Genomic DNA, 18,938 nt, shown 5'->3' with positions numbered 1-18,938 from the left:
AGCTGAAATGTCATAATTCTAGTAATCACCTAACCTTTATCAACTGTTAAAAGTCAGACTGGAACCATTAATTCCTCTTTAATGCTTTCTTATCTTTATAAGCAACTTCTAAAATACCACCTTGTCAGCTCAACTCAATATTAGAAAATAAGCAGGTGATTTTTTTCTATCAGAGCTTCTCATTCAAATTTCAGAACAGTGCAGACCCCATAATGCTAGAGGTGCTACTTACAACTTTACCCTTAACGAAAGTACTGCCAGTGACACAACAGAGAGACAGCCCTAAAACATCCCCAACAAAGAAAATGTAACTACTGAAGAAGTGTTATGAATCCAAACCATGCTGCAAACAGCAGAAGTTACATTTGATACAGAATCCATAGAACTTAATTAGACCTTCACTACTCTATCAGCTTTCTGATTGACAAAATTAAACCAAAAATGTATTGTTTCTACAAACCACTGATATTCCTTAATAAAAGTCAGATAGGACAACTTATAAAGACCAGATAATCAAAAATGTATCAGCATACTGTGAATTTCTAAACCTGAAGATATATTAACAGAGGTTTATCAGCTCTGCTCCTAGGAAAAAAACACTGTGCAAGTCACAGCTAAGTGACTTTTTAATCACCTTCTTTCTAATCACCAACTCGCATTCTCCTTAATTCCTGGAAATAAGGATTCCAAACTGAATTGAGGGGTGAAAAAACCTGTATATGATTGTTTTTCCATCAAGGGCAAAGCATCAAGAGATCTAAAAAGAGGTGAGGTGACTGAACTTTTTAGAGGAGGAACCTCAAGGCACGTCCAGCAAAATCCACTTAAAATTCAGAAGTCAAAGGGAGCTTCTAAAAAAAAAGTACAAAAAACCCAAACCAACAGGGTAATTACAGAGGAAACATACATACACAAAGGGGAATAAGAAGGGAAAGAACATGGAAATATTTCTCAGAATATCAAGCTCTTAATATTTAAATCGGAAAAATACATTTTCTTCATCTTCCTCATTCACCTTAAACAGCCAATGAACTGCAATGTAGTTTATATCCTTGTGGTACTGCTTTTTCAGAGCAACAGATTAAAGCTTCAGCCTCAGCAGCAGGGCTATCTCCTGTGAGCCAGGACCTTCTGTAGGGGCACAGGAATTGATGACCACTTCTCAAAAGAAGAGTTTTTTTTTTTTTTTTTTTAACTAAATAGGATTTACCAAATACATAATCTAATATTAGATATTTATTCCAATATAGCTGGCAGAAAGTTAGAGTCAGCTGGTAGTTTTGCTATCCTCATAATTAAGATCCAGGACGTGAGAGAGAGAAAAAAAAAAGCTTTTTTGTAACTAAAACAGCAGTGACGTTTCTTCTACGTGTTTCTTTAGAGCTCATCATAGTCACAAGAGAGTTTCAAGTTACCTAGGTTAAAATCTGATTAATTGTAAATAAAGATGATGACTGCTTACATCTGAGCTGAAATAGTACTCTGGAAACCAGTATGCATCCACCATCTGGCACACAGTAATTATAGAAATTAAAAATGCATTTCTGTGGCCTGACTTTAACAATTTTTACTGATACGGTAATACTTGATCTTCTTAGGGAACATAATCTAAATTCATGCTGCTAAATGATCACAGGACCATCCTCTGTATGACGTAAGCAGTTCATTAATCTGGAATCTTAAAAAAAAAAAAAAGAACAAGAAAAAAGCCTTACTTGTTCCCCAGTAATAATGGAAACTGTTCCTGTAGTTTTACGTCATGCCATTAAATTTAAACCACAATCAAGGCAAGTTAATTTCACACCTGCTGAGAGATATCCTGATGGATGCCATCACAGCAGGTCATTAATTTTCTTTCCTCGTGATTAATTTCACACCACACACCAGACACAGACTTTTGAGTAACAATGTCTGAGAGCACCGTTAATCCTTGCAAAGGGCTAAATCGGTTTTGGATGGCATGCCAAAATGCAAAGAGCCCAGATGTGACATAAGCAAAAGGAAGCATCAGCAGCCTTGGCACTGGACCCACACATGCTGTAGCATGGCAGGACTACATTCTAGGGTAGAAGTGCATTCTTCTTGAGAATAGCCTCAAAACAAAAGTGCTGGATATTCCTTACTTCCGGGGCGTGTTTTCACAAACATTCTGCAGCATCAGGATTGAGATTACAGTAACATGACTGAAACAACTCAGAAAGTTTCTGCCACAGAATCCTCTCACTGCTCAGTTACTGCCTTTACACATAACAAGGTATAAAGTTTTACCAACACTACCATGTCTTCCGTTTTCAAATAAAAGCTTGCAAGGGGCAAAGAAAGATGAAGGAAAAGGTAACATTCCCAGATCACAACAGCAAAGCCTGCTGCCATCAGAGCAGCGAGAGGAAGCTGCAGGGCACTGCACAGTTCTATAACCACTGAGCACAGGTGGGAGAGGCCCTGAGCTCACGCCACAGCCTCCAGGTGCTGGAGGCAGCAGAGCTGATATCTGGCAGCTACATGCTGAACCCTGTGCTGCTCTCACCTCCTGCTCCTTGTCTGCTCCTCCAAGCTGCTTGCTCTCGCACTCTGCTCTGTGCTAGATGTGCCAAACCAACAGATCCCTCAATGAGCTGTTCAGATTGGGAAAACAAAAGAAGCCTTTTTATTATATTAGCTTTCTGCTTGTTTTGCAAACCAAGCTGTCTACCAGATGGGTCAGGTGCATATCACAGCCAGTGAAAACAAAAAAGAGGAATTGTATCTTTTGGTATTAAAGAGCTGTTCAGCTTAGCCCTTCTTCCTCTTTGCAGGAATGACACAAACCAGTGGCTTCAAAGCCTCACAGTCTGTACTGTCCTTCCCAACCTTAAACCAGACTGTGTTTTTACCTCTTGTTTATCCTCTCCTCACATTCCCAAGTATTCTACACAACAGTGAATATTAAGGAAGCATTTCTGCTTGCAACTCATTCAGTGCTTTATACTTTCTGTTCTTACATCATAATAGCGTTTCCCAATATAGTATGAGCAACTTCTTAACCTCTTCCTGACCATGAGGGAGAATAGTTTAGAAAACAAGCAAACGTATTCATGTGCCTCCCACCAAGCACTTTCTGGCAACTGAAGCTATCACAGCGAAGCTGATATAGAGGAGAGAGAAAAGAGGAAAATGATTACAGAATCTGATGAATGAAAATCACGTGGAACACGTGCTTTAGTATGCCCTGCTCAGATTTCTGAATGTGACATGCTGAGGGCCAGGCAGACACAACCTCTGCCAGATCAATCTGTGCCAGCAGAAATGCTACTACTCTCCAAGCAGAAATCACTGCCTTCTCACATCTGCCCATGGAATTCACTTGAATGAGCACTGCCTAGACAATTCAGTCAAAATAAGTTGGATAAGAAGCAATTCGCTATTTGAACTGCAAAACTCATCTGCCTGTTTTGATTGGAATAGCTCAGTGAGAATAAACTGGCCCCTCACTGAAGACTGCAAGAATATTTCCTACTATCACTCTGTTGTCTGATACAGACAGTGAGATATGATTACCTCACTGTCAAATACACAACCAAAGGCTCTGCATAAAACTTGAAGGGAGAGATACTCATTTGAGGCTATTACAATGGTTATCTCTTTGTTGGCCAACACGCTTTTCTCAGCACGCACTGAAAATTTTTACTGTCAACTCCTATGAAGAATATAAATATAGAATGAATTAGGAGCTGGATTAAAAGGATTTACTTGCAGATTGGAAAGTCAAAGTAAATTAGTCAATAATTAGAATTTGCAAGGTTATCTTTTTGGGCAAAACTCTCATGACTAGCAACTGATTATGCTCAATCTGAGAGTTAGGAGTATCAAAGGAAAAGCTACAGTCTGAACACTATTTGAAGCAGTATTCCTCATCACTGCTTGGTTTTCAATATGAATGCATGTACAATCAATGAATATACAGATGGCACAGTATATCCAGGAGTTTGTCTGATGTAATTATGATACCAGAGTAAGGGAAAGAAGATACTCACCCTATCCAGGGCTCGCATAATAAACTCCAGCGGAGTAGCTCTCCAGAAGAGATCCTTCCCCACTGGCAGTCAGCTCTTAAATGGGTCTAGGAGGGGTGGAGCCTGGCTTCCCCCCTTCCAGCAGCAGGGGTGAATTGCCTTTACCTGTGCTCCTGTGGCTGACTCATTGTTTGCCTCAGGTGATCAATCAGAGGTTCAGGCCGTGATTCAACAGCCCCATACAGTGGGAAGGTAAACATTTTGGCCATTTCTTCAGTTAACTAAAACACGTCATCAGAAGACTAAGAAACAATCAAATTTTTGATGTCTGCATTTTCAGATGTCTAAAGAACACCTAGGTACACTTTCCTCTTGCCTCTTAGTTCTAACAGACTGCTGAAGAAGCCACTCTCTTTCTACCTAAAATCTCTCTAGCTGCTGTTTCTCAGGGCTCCTCCTCTGACAGACATGCTCTCTCTTTAAGGACCGTTTGTGAGGGTGGAGTGATAGGACAAGGGGGAATGGTCTTAAACTAAGACGGGGAGGTTTAGTTTAGATATTAGGAGGAAGTTTTCAACACAGAGGGTGGTAACACACTGGAACAGGTTGCTCAAGGAGGCTGTTGATGCCCCATCCTTGGAGGCATTCAAAGCCAGGCTGGATGTGGCTCTGGGCAGCCTGGTCTGTGGTTGGTGACCTGCACACAGTAGGGGGTTGGAACTGGATGAGCATTGTGGTCCTTTTCAACCCAGGCCATTTTATGATTCTCTCCTCAGTCTCTTCTTTAGAGTCTTCTAGTTGGTGCTTGAGAAAGAACACATAAACCAAAAAACCTCAGCAAAGCCACAGATTGTGGCCCTCAAACCCAGTCAGCATTCTCTCCTCTGCAGAAATAATAAAAACTGCAGTGCATGGGTTAATGCTTACAAAGTCCTTTTAATTTTTTATGGCACTTTGTATATCAAAACCAAAGTGTAATAAAGAACTAATTTTAAATTGCTATGTCTATATTACTATTAATGTCATCGTATGTCAGGCAGAATCTCTAAGGTAGATCTCAAACTTGCACTAACCACTGAAGGAACACAATGGAGAATAAAGCGGACAAGCGATATATTTAGCTTCATCCTATCTTTGTCCCCAGGGGAAAGTGTTCTTCCTTGTGTGAGAAGGGAAGGAGAAAAAAACATTTGCTATGTTTAAAAAAAAAAAAAAAAAAGCCTGAAAATGAAAGCATATTTTCCCCAACAATGATGACCACTTTAAACAGTCTCATACGACTACAAAATGGTATTATTTGCCTTGGATTTAAGCTCATGTTTTCCAGTCTGACCACATCAGAGGGTTATTTTCTTCCCAAACCCACTGCAGTATCCTGAATTTTTCAGTTTAAGTAATTCTGCCCACTCCACCTTTTCAAATCTTTCTAAAACACCTGAAACAAATCTGGTAGGGTAATTCTGCACTTGGCTGAATCTTGCCTGCAGATTATATAATTCTTGCACATTTTATATCTCTTGCCCTGCTTTTCAGCTCCCACCAGACCAGGAGCTCCACCACACAGGCTCCTTGTCATGTTCCCAAGCACACAAATTGAGCTTTACTCCCTCCAGTGCTCAGAAAACAAATCAGTTCTTAGCAAACACTTTTAGAAAACCTGAATCATTGCTATCAAATGAAATTGCCTTCTAAAAATTACCAAGAGTGGATCCACTTTACTAAGCACTTTCTACAAGGGCACAAAAGATTTAAATATTACCAAATCTTTTTGCTGCTGCAACAGGAACCAGTTATGGTTCCTGTTATTATGAACAGAGATATTCACAAATGGAAGAGGAGGGGAAAAAAAAAACAAGCCTTTGCTAGCAGAAAATCTTGTAGCAAACCCACTAGGAGACTTCACAGACTACACAGGGATTAATATAATTTGAGTATCTTTCTACTGTAGTTGCATCCTAAATTCTTGGAAACATCAAGTAGCAGGGACAACGTTTATTTGCCATACATCCCATGCTGCACCTCAAGTTTAATTAGACAAAGGGCTCTTAAAGACACCTGGTATTAAAGGTGCAAACCAGCAGTAAATGCACATACAAGGCTGCCAAAAAGACAATCTGCAGCTCTGAATTAGATTTAGATGGTATCATAGCACTGGCAGAGGGGAAAAGAAACGCCACTATAATGACACTACCGCAGCCAAGTGGATTTCTTTACTGGTTAGTCAGAACTGGGGAAGAGAAAAATGTAGAGACACAGAAAAACAGATTTTCTAGTATTATGAAAATACTCATTCCTTCTTACTCACTAAGGAAATGTGCTGGCAAATGCATCTTTAAGAGCTAAATGGGTACAAAAACCTCATTCTGCTTAACTGTGTATCACGAGGCTACATAGATTTATCTTTGTAAATGCAAGGATTTGACAGAACTTGCAGAAAAATACAAAAGGCATTATCTTAGCACATTTCAACATCCGGAGCAGTTCATTTTCTTTGTAAGCCACTGATATCAACACAGACTATCCTACCAGAGTGCCGTGCCTTAGCCGACTGACTTACACCTGTATTCCACTGCAGAAAGTAGGTAAACCTGCATTTGAGCCATGTACATGCAGATCATAACAGCACCCCTAATCAAAGGAGGGGAAAGCAGAATCTGCCATGAGTCATTCACTCTTGTTCATTAGCTATGGTCTTAAAGACTGGAAATGTTCATACGCACAGGCTGACAGAAGAAAGGCTGCATTTATTCAATATCATTACCCTATGTATTTGAGGAGGATATGATGTTCCCCACTTAAGCTTTAGAATCACTCAAGAGCTTCCAGGCTTTATTCCAACTTAGGCTGCTGTTTCAATTCTGAGAAAAGATGTACCCTACGGTTTAGACCAACACATGAGTTAAGGCTCAAGTCTAAAGAGTGCTTTGGAAATCACTTTTGTGTTTTTGCAACAGATATTTAGATGACAAATTATTTTATACTAAAAAGTGTAATACTTATTTTGGTGTATGACTTTCAAGTGGCCTTCATTTATTTCCCAAACTGAGAAAACACCTCAATTTTAAGGCAATCAAGTAACCCAGCTTTTTTTTCATTGCATATGGGAACTGTTGAGTCACAGCCTGAACCACTGATTGAGCACCTGTGGAAAGGACCAGGTCAGCACTGGGAGCACAGGTGAAGGCAATTGATGTGTGAGGCTGGAAGGTGTGAAGCCTGGCTGCTCCTTTCTTAGACCTCATGAAGGGCTGACTGCCACTGGGAAGAAAGTCTTGTTAGAGGTCTCTTCTTGGTGAAGCTTTTCCCTGCAAACCTGCAATCTTCTGATATAGGTGAGCAATCTTCTTCCCTTCCTTTATAGCACCTTTCTACTGTGTTGATCCTTTTCTGGTGCAGTGCTTTTCCCATCGTATTGATCTGTCTAATTGCTACACGTTCAAACCCAAACCTTTCTCCCACTAACTGTATGGTTACTCTCCCTACTCAGTTTGTTTTACCTTATGGTGGGAAGTACTCTATCTTAACAACATCACCACCACATCCTCTCACTGTTGTCCTATAAGATTCTTAAGAACTGTAAGGTCTTCCCTTTGCTTAATTAAGAAATAAATAAAAAAAAAATGAAGAAAAATCAACACTGCTTCATGGCTGCAAGCGTCTAGCTGCTACAACACTCAATTCTATACTAGGTGCCTAAAATCTGTATACAACAAAATAGAATCACTGTCAAGAGGCACTCGAAAAAAGCCAGATTTTCTGTAGAATCAAGCCTTGTGCAACATGGGCAGGGTTAGGTCTTTAGTAAAAATGGCTCAATCATTTCCGACAGTTGCTTAAGGTCAGTTGAAAAAGCCACATCAGACAAAAAGACAAGGAAGAGAAACTACATGAAGAGGTTTTTGACAAAGAACTCTTTCATGAGACAGGAGAAACAGATGCATGATCCACACGCCTTGAAAGTTTGTGATTCTTGCTTGAAATCAGCTGATTTGATAATTAGTTGATAGGCAAACTAATAGAGAAGTTCCAGTTTGTTTAGATTCAGCCTAACTACATGCACATCTTGAAAATTTCATTATCTTCTACTTAATTTTACAGAAAATAAATCCATCCAGATTTGTTGACTGGGTGGGTAAGGATGACGAGATCTGTCTTCGTCCAAGTCTGAAAGTAAATGAGTGCAGTAAATATTTCCTATGTTACTTAAAAAGGAAACAGGTTGTATAAACATGAGAGAATTTCAGGAGTACACTTTGGGAGATGGGAAGAAACACACGAAGTAGAGCTTAAAAGTGGGGGAGGGGGGGGAGAGTCAAGTCATCCTTGAAGATGAAATTTCTGGGGAAGAAAGGCAAAAACAACTCCAAAGTCTCTACTGTGAAAGAGATTTTTGCCTCTTCCAGAGTACTGCAAAAAGAGTACTCAAAAACACTTCCTCGAAAAATGAAGTCTCAGACAACTGACTTCAAATTCAGCTATTTCTCAGTCTTGATGCATCTGTTGAATAAGATATTTTATTCACTAAAATCTTGAGTCTAGCAGAAGGCTGCTTCCAGGGGAGAGGCAGCCAGGCTGAGAACAGAAATGCTTACATTGCCTGCATATCTTCTGAAGGCCAAATAAAGAGAGCACAACAGGATTCACCCTTCTGTCTTTCTAGGATATAGAACAGAGAGCAGGAATAGCAATAACTAAGGAGCAGTGACAAAAAACACCAGAAAACATGCTTCATGTTAGATAAAACAGAAGAAAGGAGACGGATACAACTCAAGATGAAAAGGAGGGTATGGCCAAAACCCCTACACCTCTCTAGAAGTATTCTGGAGAACTTCTAATGCTGTTTCTTGTTTTCCATCAGTTTTACATCTCAAACGCTGGTGTACTTTGTAAAAAAAACATCCTTAAAAAATCAAATAAGGAAACAAAGATCTTAAGATCACAATAACTGGACAACTGTCATCAGTGCATTCAGCCACACACAGTCTAAATGAGAATGCACTGGAAAATTAAGAAAAGAGACATAAATTTTCTAATCATTTCAAATAATAACATTTGACAAATTTCTCATTCTGTTCGTCAAGTCCAAGGATGACAGAGCTGGTCAGTACAAAATAAACAATAAAAAGGGTTTTCATTTCTATTTTTGTCAACGTGACACATCTTTATCCTGAGCAACTACAAATCAGGCAATTATGCTGATTCCCATCCCTGCAATAAAGGCAAGGTAAAAATACTGAGCATTTTATGGTTTGAGTAACTTCTGCCAAACTACAATATTGCATCAGCAGCCTTTCTAACAGAATGTCAATTTTTGGTTATTTAATGAGGTGAGTGGCGTACTTAAAAATACTCTACAGCTTGTGAAAGAGCAAGAGTTTACCTTAATTAAAAAGCTCTTTTCATAACACACATCCAAAATCAACAGCATGAAATCTGAGAAATTCATGTAGGGAAAAGGATATTTTTCTCCTAAGTAGGATAAGCACAAATATGTATATTGATAGTACTTGGAAAAAGGAAGGGTTTTTGTTCTTTGAGAAGGACCATTAATCTGTTAGATAAAACTGGGAGCACTTGGCCTAGTGGACAGAGCATTAACAGTCTATGAACCCAGCATTTTAAGTACTAAGAACACAATCTTTTAATGAGGCTGACGCTCCAGCAGTCAAAGCCAGCATTGTCACTGAGAAACCGCTTTATTCCCTTCTAAGCTCCTTCCCCAACTTACAAAGGCAAAAGGTGAAGCTACCTAGGGAACATTTTCATTCTGGGATGTGAACAACCAAACGAAGAAGCCATCCATGGCCAGGCCACATCAGATTCTCAGCAGTTCACTGCACTGCCACAGAATGCTCTGACAGGTACTGGAGAGAGACAGGCATGGTGGCACAGCTACATCTAACTCCAGCCTTTGGGGAGACCAGGAAAAGTAACGACATTCCCATGTAAAACCTCCAGTGAACTCCAGGGTAATTTTCTCTGATCAAAGCATCACAGAATGTTTGCTAAGCATAAGGTACAGGAAATTATAAAATGGCATTTGAAGACCTTTGGATTACAGAATATTGCAAACAACACATCTAGTACCTAATTATGAGTTGTGCAACAGAATTCAAGTATGACGTATTCAGCAGACAACTCAAGTTTACCATATCAACTCATAAGATCAGAACAACAGTCTGAAGAGAGGCCAGAGCAGTTCCAGCAGAACACAGAACTAATGGTGCAATAATTCAGTTGGACAGGACGCAAAAAGACCATTAAGTCCAACTTCAGGGCTAATCAAAAGTTAAAACATGCCATTGAGGGCAATGCCTCTTGACCACTGACAGGCATGGGGCATCTGAAGGAATGTAGGAAGCCTGCTCCAGTGCCTGAGCTCCTGTTCTTCAAATTAGACAAACCTGGTATCCTCAGCCTCTCCTTACAGGCCATGTCTTCCAGCCCTTCTATTAGCTTTGTTGCCCTATGTGCAAAAATAAGAAGAGAGTAAATGACAGTTGCCCAAATATATGAGGTGTAACAAACTTGTTCTTGAAACATGCATGTGAAAGAGAAAAGACTTGGTTTTGGTTTGTTTGTTTTTTTTTTTTAAACCTAATTTATGAGAAATTAGATTATTTGGAAGGTCATCTACCCCACCTTTTCAGATCTAAGAAACACAAACTAATGTAGAACAGATCTTCCTCACATATTGAAAGTACGAATTACTTTTTCAAGTACAGTTTTCTTAAGAGGCTACCTTCTGCCTGATTTAGCTCACTATTTGTCAGTTTCTCAGTGTGCAGGGAAGTGCTCTTAGACACATTTGAAGTAGTTTAATATTGGCATTATTCTGTAACATTCTGTAACAGTGTGCAAGATGTGTAACCAGGACACAGGGAAGGTACTACCCCCAGAAATGAATAAAGGTACAATGACTTTAACACAGGCTGAACAGAAATGAAATCTGTTACAAGCTGTATCTGTTACTTTTTTTTATCAGTCACTACAGCTGTCAGAGGGAAGTTTAAGAGCACACTTGGGCCTCACCATACTAGTTTCAGCATGTAAAGACAGAGGTTTAAACTGCATCTACTCAAGTAGAGCTTATGTGAATTTCAGCATGCCTTTTAAATCAGACAGAACTGTACCCACTGTGCAAAAAGTCTCCTTACATCACGAAAAAAAGCCCCTTCCTTTCAGTACAGGCCAGAAGCGTGCTACCAACAGTGCTGTAATCTGCTCCTTCATGGGCTGCTCAGTAGCCAGCGTGGATCAGCCAGTGAGATGAACTACTGGACCGATGGCAGGCAAGTCCTATTGCCATGGAACTTCATCTCAGCAGCTAGCTGGCAGTGGCCAAAAGCAAAATGATCTTCCAGTGAAACTCTTCCTTGCTCCCTATTTAATTTACACCATTAAAGAGAATTCTGAAATTCCTGTTTTACTATCCAATTTAACATGACTTTCAAAACACTGACAAAAACTGGGAAGTATTTCAGCAAGAACTACAGATTAGTATTTACTAGGGGCATATAGATTATATTTGTCTTTCAAGAAAAGTTGTAATATCAGAGCAAAGATTATTTCTAGAACTGATTTATAAGTAAACTTGGTCTCCAACAAAATGGCCAGTAGAAACAAAAATCTCACTTTCAAGTATAGTAATAACCTTCATTTAACTTGATTAAAAGCTTCTAAAGTATTCAGAAATAGTTGATTTTACATATGGTAAAACAGCTGTAAGGTTGAGCAGAAAAATACACTGGAAGCATTTGCAGGACTCTCCCTTTGCATGCCTTCTTTCCATTCTAGCAAAAGAAAAGTAGTTGCAAAGCATGGATGGTTCCACAGAATAAATAGAATGATACATTTCACTACCTAGTTAGAGAATCAATAGTGCTGAAGAAGTGATTGAAACAACATAGCTCTAATAGCCTGGTCAAATATCCACTACAACTGATCCTGAAGTCTGAGTGCTGAAGACTGAGAATTGTTATCATTATTTTACTACTTTTTTTTTTTTTAATCTTTTGCCTACACAGAGCATTCCACATCCTTTTCCTGTTCGGTCAGACCAGGAAACACAAATACTGATTTCACTGACAAATTCTCGTCAAAGCACGAGAATTCGTCTTAATTAAACCCAAGAGGAAAGAAAATCGTTTTCTCTCTGATTTTGCTTTATATCTGTTTAAAGTTCACACTCAATTTCTGACTTACAAACACCAAACTTTCAGACAACAACTGAGCTCTTCAAAAACCTCCCTCAAAGCCATTTGCTTCAGTTCTCTGAATATTTTTCCAGATTCTTTCTTGCTAGAACTTGCTAGAACTTTCTCCAGAATCCCCCCAAATAGAGATACATATTTTAAATATTTTGCACCTGAAGTTCCATCAACACACAGAGATTGAAAGCACTCTTCTGCTCCCTTCAGTACTTGAAATCATCCCTCTGTGACGCTTACTGCCTGAGCAATGAACTGGTACCTCACTCACACTGTTGAACTACTTGTTTTTTAAACATCTCATTGCTACCTAAGGAACGGCCCCCTTGTTTTGCAGCCCCTCTTCCTGCCAGAACAACTCCTGAATCCCCTGTATGACTACCATTAGTGAAATACATTTCTGTAAGAATTGTCAGTGTTCCAAAAGGAAAGATGCTGAGCGTTTCAGAGCTGTTTCTTGGGTTCTTATTTTTAAAGTGTGCTAAGCAGACAGGAAAGCTGTATCCACATACAACGTATTAGTATGCACAGAAAACAGTGCTGTGAAGCTCCTTTATCAAAGTATTTACAAAGAACCTATGAAAATGTCAGTGTAAGAATATTACAGAGTTTTCCCAGGCATGATATACATACCTGCTTAGTTTCTTTTTCCCCCCTCAGGAAGAAGGTTCCTTGCCAGGTGGCTCAAATTCCAAGATCAGGAAACACACACACGGCAGACACAGAAAGGTAATACTCTGATCTTTTTAGGAAAAGAGGTGGTGGTGTCCATTTTCACGTACAATCCATACCAAATATGACAAAAAACTGGCAGTCTAAATAGGTGAAGGTGTGGATGCTGCTGTTTGCTTAATACTTCTAAGCAGCTTTTACATTTTCCATATTTATTGCTATTTTAATTATTAAAACCAGCAAGTTTAACAGTATCTAGGTAGAAATGAGCAACTCAAACCAACTTCAGGAAAACTACCAGACAGTTCATGTTACTTAGGGTACCATTTTCAAGGCATTTTAGTCCTACAAGCATTTTTCTTACACAGACATAGTCTTCTCACAACAGGGGACTGGGAACAGTGTGGGACGTTCACTCTAGTTAGGCTTTGCAAACAATTTCATTCAGCTTTCAACATTGCACGCTGTTACGATGCTTTGGTATAAAACAAACAATCTAAAAGCTGGATAATTACCAGATTAGAAACATTCCTCAATTTTATTCCTTTTTTTTTTTTCCCCCCTCAAAAATTAAAGAAAAGGAAAGAATTGCAGGTTTGACACAGAGGGCAAATGGTACAGCACAAAACTTTCTCAACGGTATCTTAACTCCAGTAACTTTACTCCTCTTTGTCTCCAGCGTGGAAAATCAAATCTATGCATGCACGGCACTCAAACAGGACCCACCAAGATAGAGTTCAAGGGCAACTTTCAAAAACTGCACTAAAGCAACTCCTGGAGATTTGTATTTTCATTCTATCTGACATACCTGTGGGCAGGGAAGGAGAAAAGAACAGCTCTCTGCAGCAAAGGAACAAACATGGAGAGAGCAGGGAGGGGATAAGGAGGAGAGAGATAAGAGATGGCGTTTTAAACCCCAGAGAATTGCTGCCCCAGTGAAATGTACCCATATAGCTCTGCACTACCAAAGATCTGCTGTAAGAGTGTTACTCCACTGCAGTCACACACCTTACAGACAAGGACTATCACACAGTGCACTGGAGTGTCAAGGTTCAGTCTCTTGAGACATCACACGGTCAATAAACCTCAAGGCCGCAGAATATGGCAGGAATGAAAATTCACTGCAGCTTTTACCTTTAATGACAACTTGATTAGAAGCTATCTGAAAATGCTCCGAGAGGACCTCAACACAGGTTACACAAAACACTAATGCACCAGTCACAGTGCTTGTGTGATTGGTCCGATTCATAGGGAAGAAAGGAAAAGCAGCCTTAACAGGTGACAGAAAGGAAACAGCAATAAGCTTCATTTGCTAGATTTCTAACAAGGCTGGAGAATGAGTTTAGTTATAAAGCTACTCCAAGGAAATACAGCAAAAAGGAATATATTTTACAGCAAAAAAATTTACATGAAGGAGGCAGCAAACAACACGATCCAAGAACAACAGCTGGTAAAAGTGAAATCAGCTCTTTCTATCAGTATGGAACTCCTCCTTTCTTATTTAAAGAAAAATAAGTCACTGTAAAACCATCTGCCTGCTATTTCTTACCTATGAGAACTCCTTTGTCAGGGGAATGAGGTCAAACCAAAGGGTTGATTACTGTCAAATATTATTGTCTCTTATCAGGAAATAAAAAGCAGTAAGGCAAATAGCAGTTAGTTGGACTAATAGTCAAGGTTAAACATTTTGGAATGCCTGTGGGATGTATGAAGAAATGTACTTAGCTAATAGGAATAACAGGACCTTCTGAGACTCAAAGAAGGGCAAGGATCACAGGATTCTTAGCTCATACAAACCATGAATAATAAATCAAATGAATCACACCATTGACTTACAATCTTTCTCATGAAAAGGACTTTGCTACTTAGAGCATTCAACGAGAGAATTCCTGTCCCTCAAACTGATTTTCTTTGTTCTGTGCTTTGTGTCTCCCTAGTACACAAGGTGCTACAAACATAGACAGATGCCACCATTTTAGCAGAAGTTCCTGGAAGGAGCAATATCTTGGCTTGACGGCATGAATACAGACCTTGGGCTTCAAGGCTTCACCTGATTAAAACCAGCAAGACAACTTTTTGCAAGGCAAAAACAAAACCCTGACAATTTATCTCAAGGTACAGCTGAACTATTATGTCTGGAACAGAAGAGGGAGGCTTCCCACCCTGATGAAAATTTGCATTGTCATGAAAAGCAGACGCCCCATAGCCGAGGGGCTCTAACAGCACTTGGGCCACCAGTTCTCCATAATTACAGTCCCCAAACACTGTCCAATTAGAATGCTTATCTCAATATCCAAATCCATTCACTGAACTAATGCTGATTTGCATAAAAACCTGTTTACCTTCTTTCCATGGCTATGGATTACACTAACTGCAAAATAATAATAATAATAATAAAGAAAAATGACAAAGGAAAAACAAAAGTAGAGAAAGTTAAAGGATGGCATTGTACTACTCCAGTCCCTTGAACTGAAGACATAAAAACAGGAAAACTGCTCAATTTCTGAGTCTCTCCTCATCATATTCCCCAGCCAATTAGCACTGTGCAGCACACTCACCTTCTTCAGCAGCTACTCCTGATGTTCAGTGCCAAGTGGCTGCAGCAGTATTGCTGTGGTTCCAAATCAGGATAAACAAGTGACTTCTGCTGGTACTTTGGGAACAACGTGACATAAAGGAACCTTATGAATAAATAAGCCATATCAGAACCTGATTTTTTTTTCTCCCCACCATCTATTTAATAGACTAAGTATACACTAAATTAGACCATGAAAGCATGTTTGCCACTATATCTCCATTACCACTCACCTCTCCTGCCAATAACATTGAACTGAAGCTCCCATTCTCTCATGGGACACCTAGGCAATCTTATTTAGAATTCCACCTGCTCAAAATACAAATACTGCATTTACAAAAGTCTCCAAAATACCTACCACACCGTTATAATCAACTTACCCTGTCAGTGCAGGGCACTTAATAGCAACAACACCTAAAGTGTTGTTAAAACGTGAAAGCCTACACAAGGAGGAAAACTGCACATTAAGTTATCTTACAGGGCAGCAAAATTGGTAGATTACAGTAGAATACAATGTCAGAAACAACAACAAAAGAAAATTGCAAGGATGTAAGTAAGACTGAAATTAGTAGGGCTACCAAGATGCTACACGTTGAGTCAAGTACAGAAGTTGATGGTATAAATCTTTTAGTATAAAAGTTACATGTAAACCTTTATACCAGCCATAAAGCTTTTAGTTGTTTTTTGTTGTTTAAATCAAGGAAAAGGATTTTGGTTGGAAGAAGATGACTTAGGACTGACAACAGCTGTCTTTATTCTAAATCATTTTAGGAATCTAGAGCACTTCAATATTTTGCCAGATTCTACCTCATGAAGCAGATTAAGGATTTTAGATGATCTGTGCTCTGGGTTGCTGGCTGCTTCCCAAGTTTTAGGCAGTTTAGTTTCTGGACTTTAAACAACCTGATCTTACATTCACTATTCAGCCACTTTGTCTTTCAGCATCTTTTCAGTTCAGGCTGTACAAGCCGGCTTCTTCCTAGTCAGCAAGATGGATTAACGACTTGGGAAAGGGAAGCATATATTATTTAATCCTTACACACTCACACAAAACAAATTCACATTCTGTCTAACAGAAGGAGGAAACAATCCATAAACCTTAAAAAAAGCACTGAACAGTTTTCACTAAACACACTGCTTCACTTTAAATTGCTCCCTATATTCTCTCAGACAGATACAGACTAGGAGGTAGTATGGCAAGTTATCTTATATGCAATGAAAACACCAAAAAAAACCAACAACCTATGAAGGATTTTTTCCTATCCTTCGGTTTGGCAGACACAAGTAACTGAGTGAACTGTGGGTTTTGCAGTAAGCAGAATTTCTCACAAAGAACAGTCATTACACAGAGAGGAAGAAAGAAAAAGGTACATCACCCATTTAGACTGAAATGGGCTCAATGTCCCCAGGCTATACAGTTTCAGTAACAAACAACAAGAACAAACTAGTTCCTCCTTTTAAAAATGGTTTTCAGCCCTTCACGAAATGATAAAACTATTTAGAAAGAACCAACATTATCTCATTGAATTGGGAGTGAAGACAGAACTCCAACACGGAAACAACCTCAAACGCTGTCCTTCTGAGGACAAAGATTAATAGATACAGCAAGTGACATTCCCTCCACCGTCTCCGCATTTTCTACACAAGGCTGTTTGCTGAGATAAAGCACTTGCATTGTACTAAGTCAAAATTCACTCCTGTATTTAGGGATATGAGTCACACTGTTGAAAAGGCTATCATAGCATTTCATGGGGAGAAGCAACAGAGCTTGTCAGGCACACAGGGTTGTAAATTCAAGTAACACAAATCTCAAGAGCAAGCCTTCATTTTAAGAGTATTCCATTCCTGCTGTAGGCATGGAGAGAGACCGTCGTATCGAGACCTAACAAGAAGGAATCCTCTGAAGTTTCCTGACCTCATTGCCTGGAAGAGAAACCTGCCTTCAAAAGGTGAGATCCGCGTTACACCACATCTGGAAAAGATGGAACCTACACTCCCTACATTAGCATTTAAGAAAGACTCACCCTAGATTAGCTCCTGAACACAAGGGGACATCTATCTTCCCCCGCACGCACGGAAAAGTTAAGTTCGCCACGGGGAGATGACAGAACTCGGGGCAGGCTCGGCGCGGTCTCCCGAAGCCGCCGTTCGCGCGACCGAGCGCACAGAGCGCCCCGGCCCGCCGCGCCCTTCGCACGGGGCCGCGTCCGTGCGATCCCAGCGCACAGCGCCGACGAGCGAACCTGGAAGCGGAGCATCGTTACACCCAGCCTCTCCGCCACAGAACCTTTGGCCAAACGCTGCTAGCGACAGAGCGGCGAAGCCGGCAGGCGGGTGACAGCTTTCAGGAAACCTTTTTCTCTCCCTAAAGGCTTGCGGATCCCCGCCGGCAGCACGGACGTTCCGACGTCCGCCCGCCGCCCCGCCGGCACTTCGGCCCCGCGGCAGCCCGTCCGCGGCGGTGCCCGGGAAGGTCGTTACGCAAGGTGACGAGGACGGCCGGGCCGCGAAGGCCGAGCTCCGGCCGCTTCTCGCGCCGCTTTCCCGGCAGGGCCGGGCCTCCCGAGGGCTGCGAGGGGCGACGCGGCGCCGAGAGGCGGCCGCCGCCCCGCGCGGCCGCGGCGAAGAGGCCGAGGGAGCGGCCGCATCGCGACCGCGTCGCCGCCGCGGCCTGAGCGGACGGCGGCCCCGCACTCCCCGAACCGAGAGCCTCCCGCTGCGCCTCACCTCCTCCGACGCCGACCCGTGCGCCGCAGCCCCCCGCGCCGGGAGGAGCGCATCGCCCATGGTCCCTCGGCGGAGGCCGGCGCGGGCTGGGCTGGGCTATGCAGCGCCGCGCCGTGGGGGCCGGGCCACCCGAAGGCGGGCGGGCGCAGGGAGCGTCTGCAAAGTGCCGGCCGCGAGCCCGAGCGAAGCGGCAACCGCGCGAAGAGAAGGGCGGGAAGGAGCGCGGCCGGCGGGCCGGAAGCGCTTGCGAGAGGTTGAGATGCAGGCAGGGAGCGCGTGCAAAGCGCGCGCGCGGCGCTGTGAGAGCCGTTAACGGTCGTAACGGTCGCCCCTCAGGCAGCCCTCACGGTGCGGCGGCCCGATGCGGGTTCATCACTTCAGTTAGGGCTTTTCTGTAAGCGCTGCGCCGTAGCGCGGATCGCAGCGCGCGTCTTTAAAGGGCGTTCCTTAGAGCTCTTTTAAACGATAGCAGAAACGGAGCTCAGGGAGCTGTCGGGGCAGAGGACGCCGCTGTATTTTTATCAGAGGACGCCCACGCTGCGCGAGCGGCGAGACGGGATGTCTGCGGCGCGGGGCAGCGGCGGGTGGAGGGCGACACCTGGTGGGCGGCAGCGCCTCCCGCTAGCGACGGGTCCGGCCGAGCTCCGTTGTGGTTTAACCGCAACCCCGGTAAGGAAAAGGAGAGATTGGTACAGACTGCAATAAGCCCGTATCCGCGTCCTTTACAGCGATCTTCACGTGCCGTAGAACCCTAGTTCGCCT

General features: G+C 41.8%; 1 protein-coding gene across 4 annotated transcripts in view; it reads right to left on the bottom strand.

Annotated features, from left to right (window-relative positions):
* MGAT5 (alpha-1,6-mannosylglycoprotein 6-beta-N-acetylglucosaminyltransferase) overlaps positions 1–18,256 on the bottom strand; it is a 115,370-nt gene extending 97,114 nt beyond the window's left edge. For 2 of the 4 annotated variants that reach the window (XM_042827096.1, XM_042827097.1), the window contains exon 1: positions 18,177–18,256. The gene's annotated coding sequence lies outside the window, so the exon portion shown is untranslated. Of the gene's footprint in view, positions 1–4,013; positions 4,034–15,432; positions 15,536–18,176 lie in introns of those variants that run through there. The other 2 variants (XM_042827098.1, XM_042827099.1) reach the window with 2 other exon arrangements.
* Positions 18,257–18,938: the final 682 nt, after the last annotated feature.

The sequence above is a fragment of the Centrocercus urophasianus genome, unplaced genomic scaffold (assembly GCF_019232065.1).
Source record: "Centrocercus urophasianus isolate 14NV4802_14NV808 unplaced genomic scaffold, USGS_Curo_1.0 seq_28, whole genome shotgun sequence".
Taxonomy (NCBI): domain Eukaryota; kingdom Metazoa; phylum Chordata; class Aves; order Galliformes; family Phasianidae; genus Centrocercus; species Centrocercus urophasianus.
Note: the sequence above shows the minus strand (reverse complement) of the source record. Positions and strands in the feature narration are given on the sequence as shown.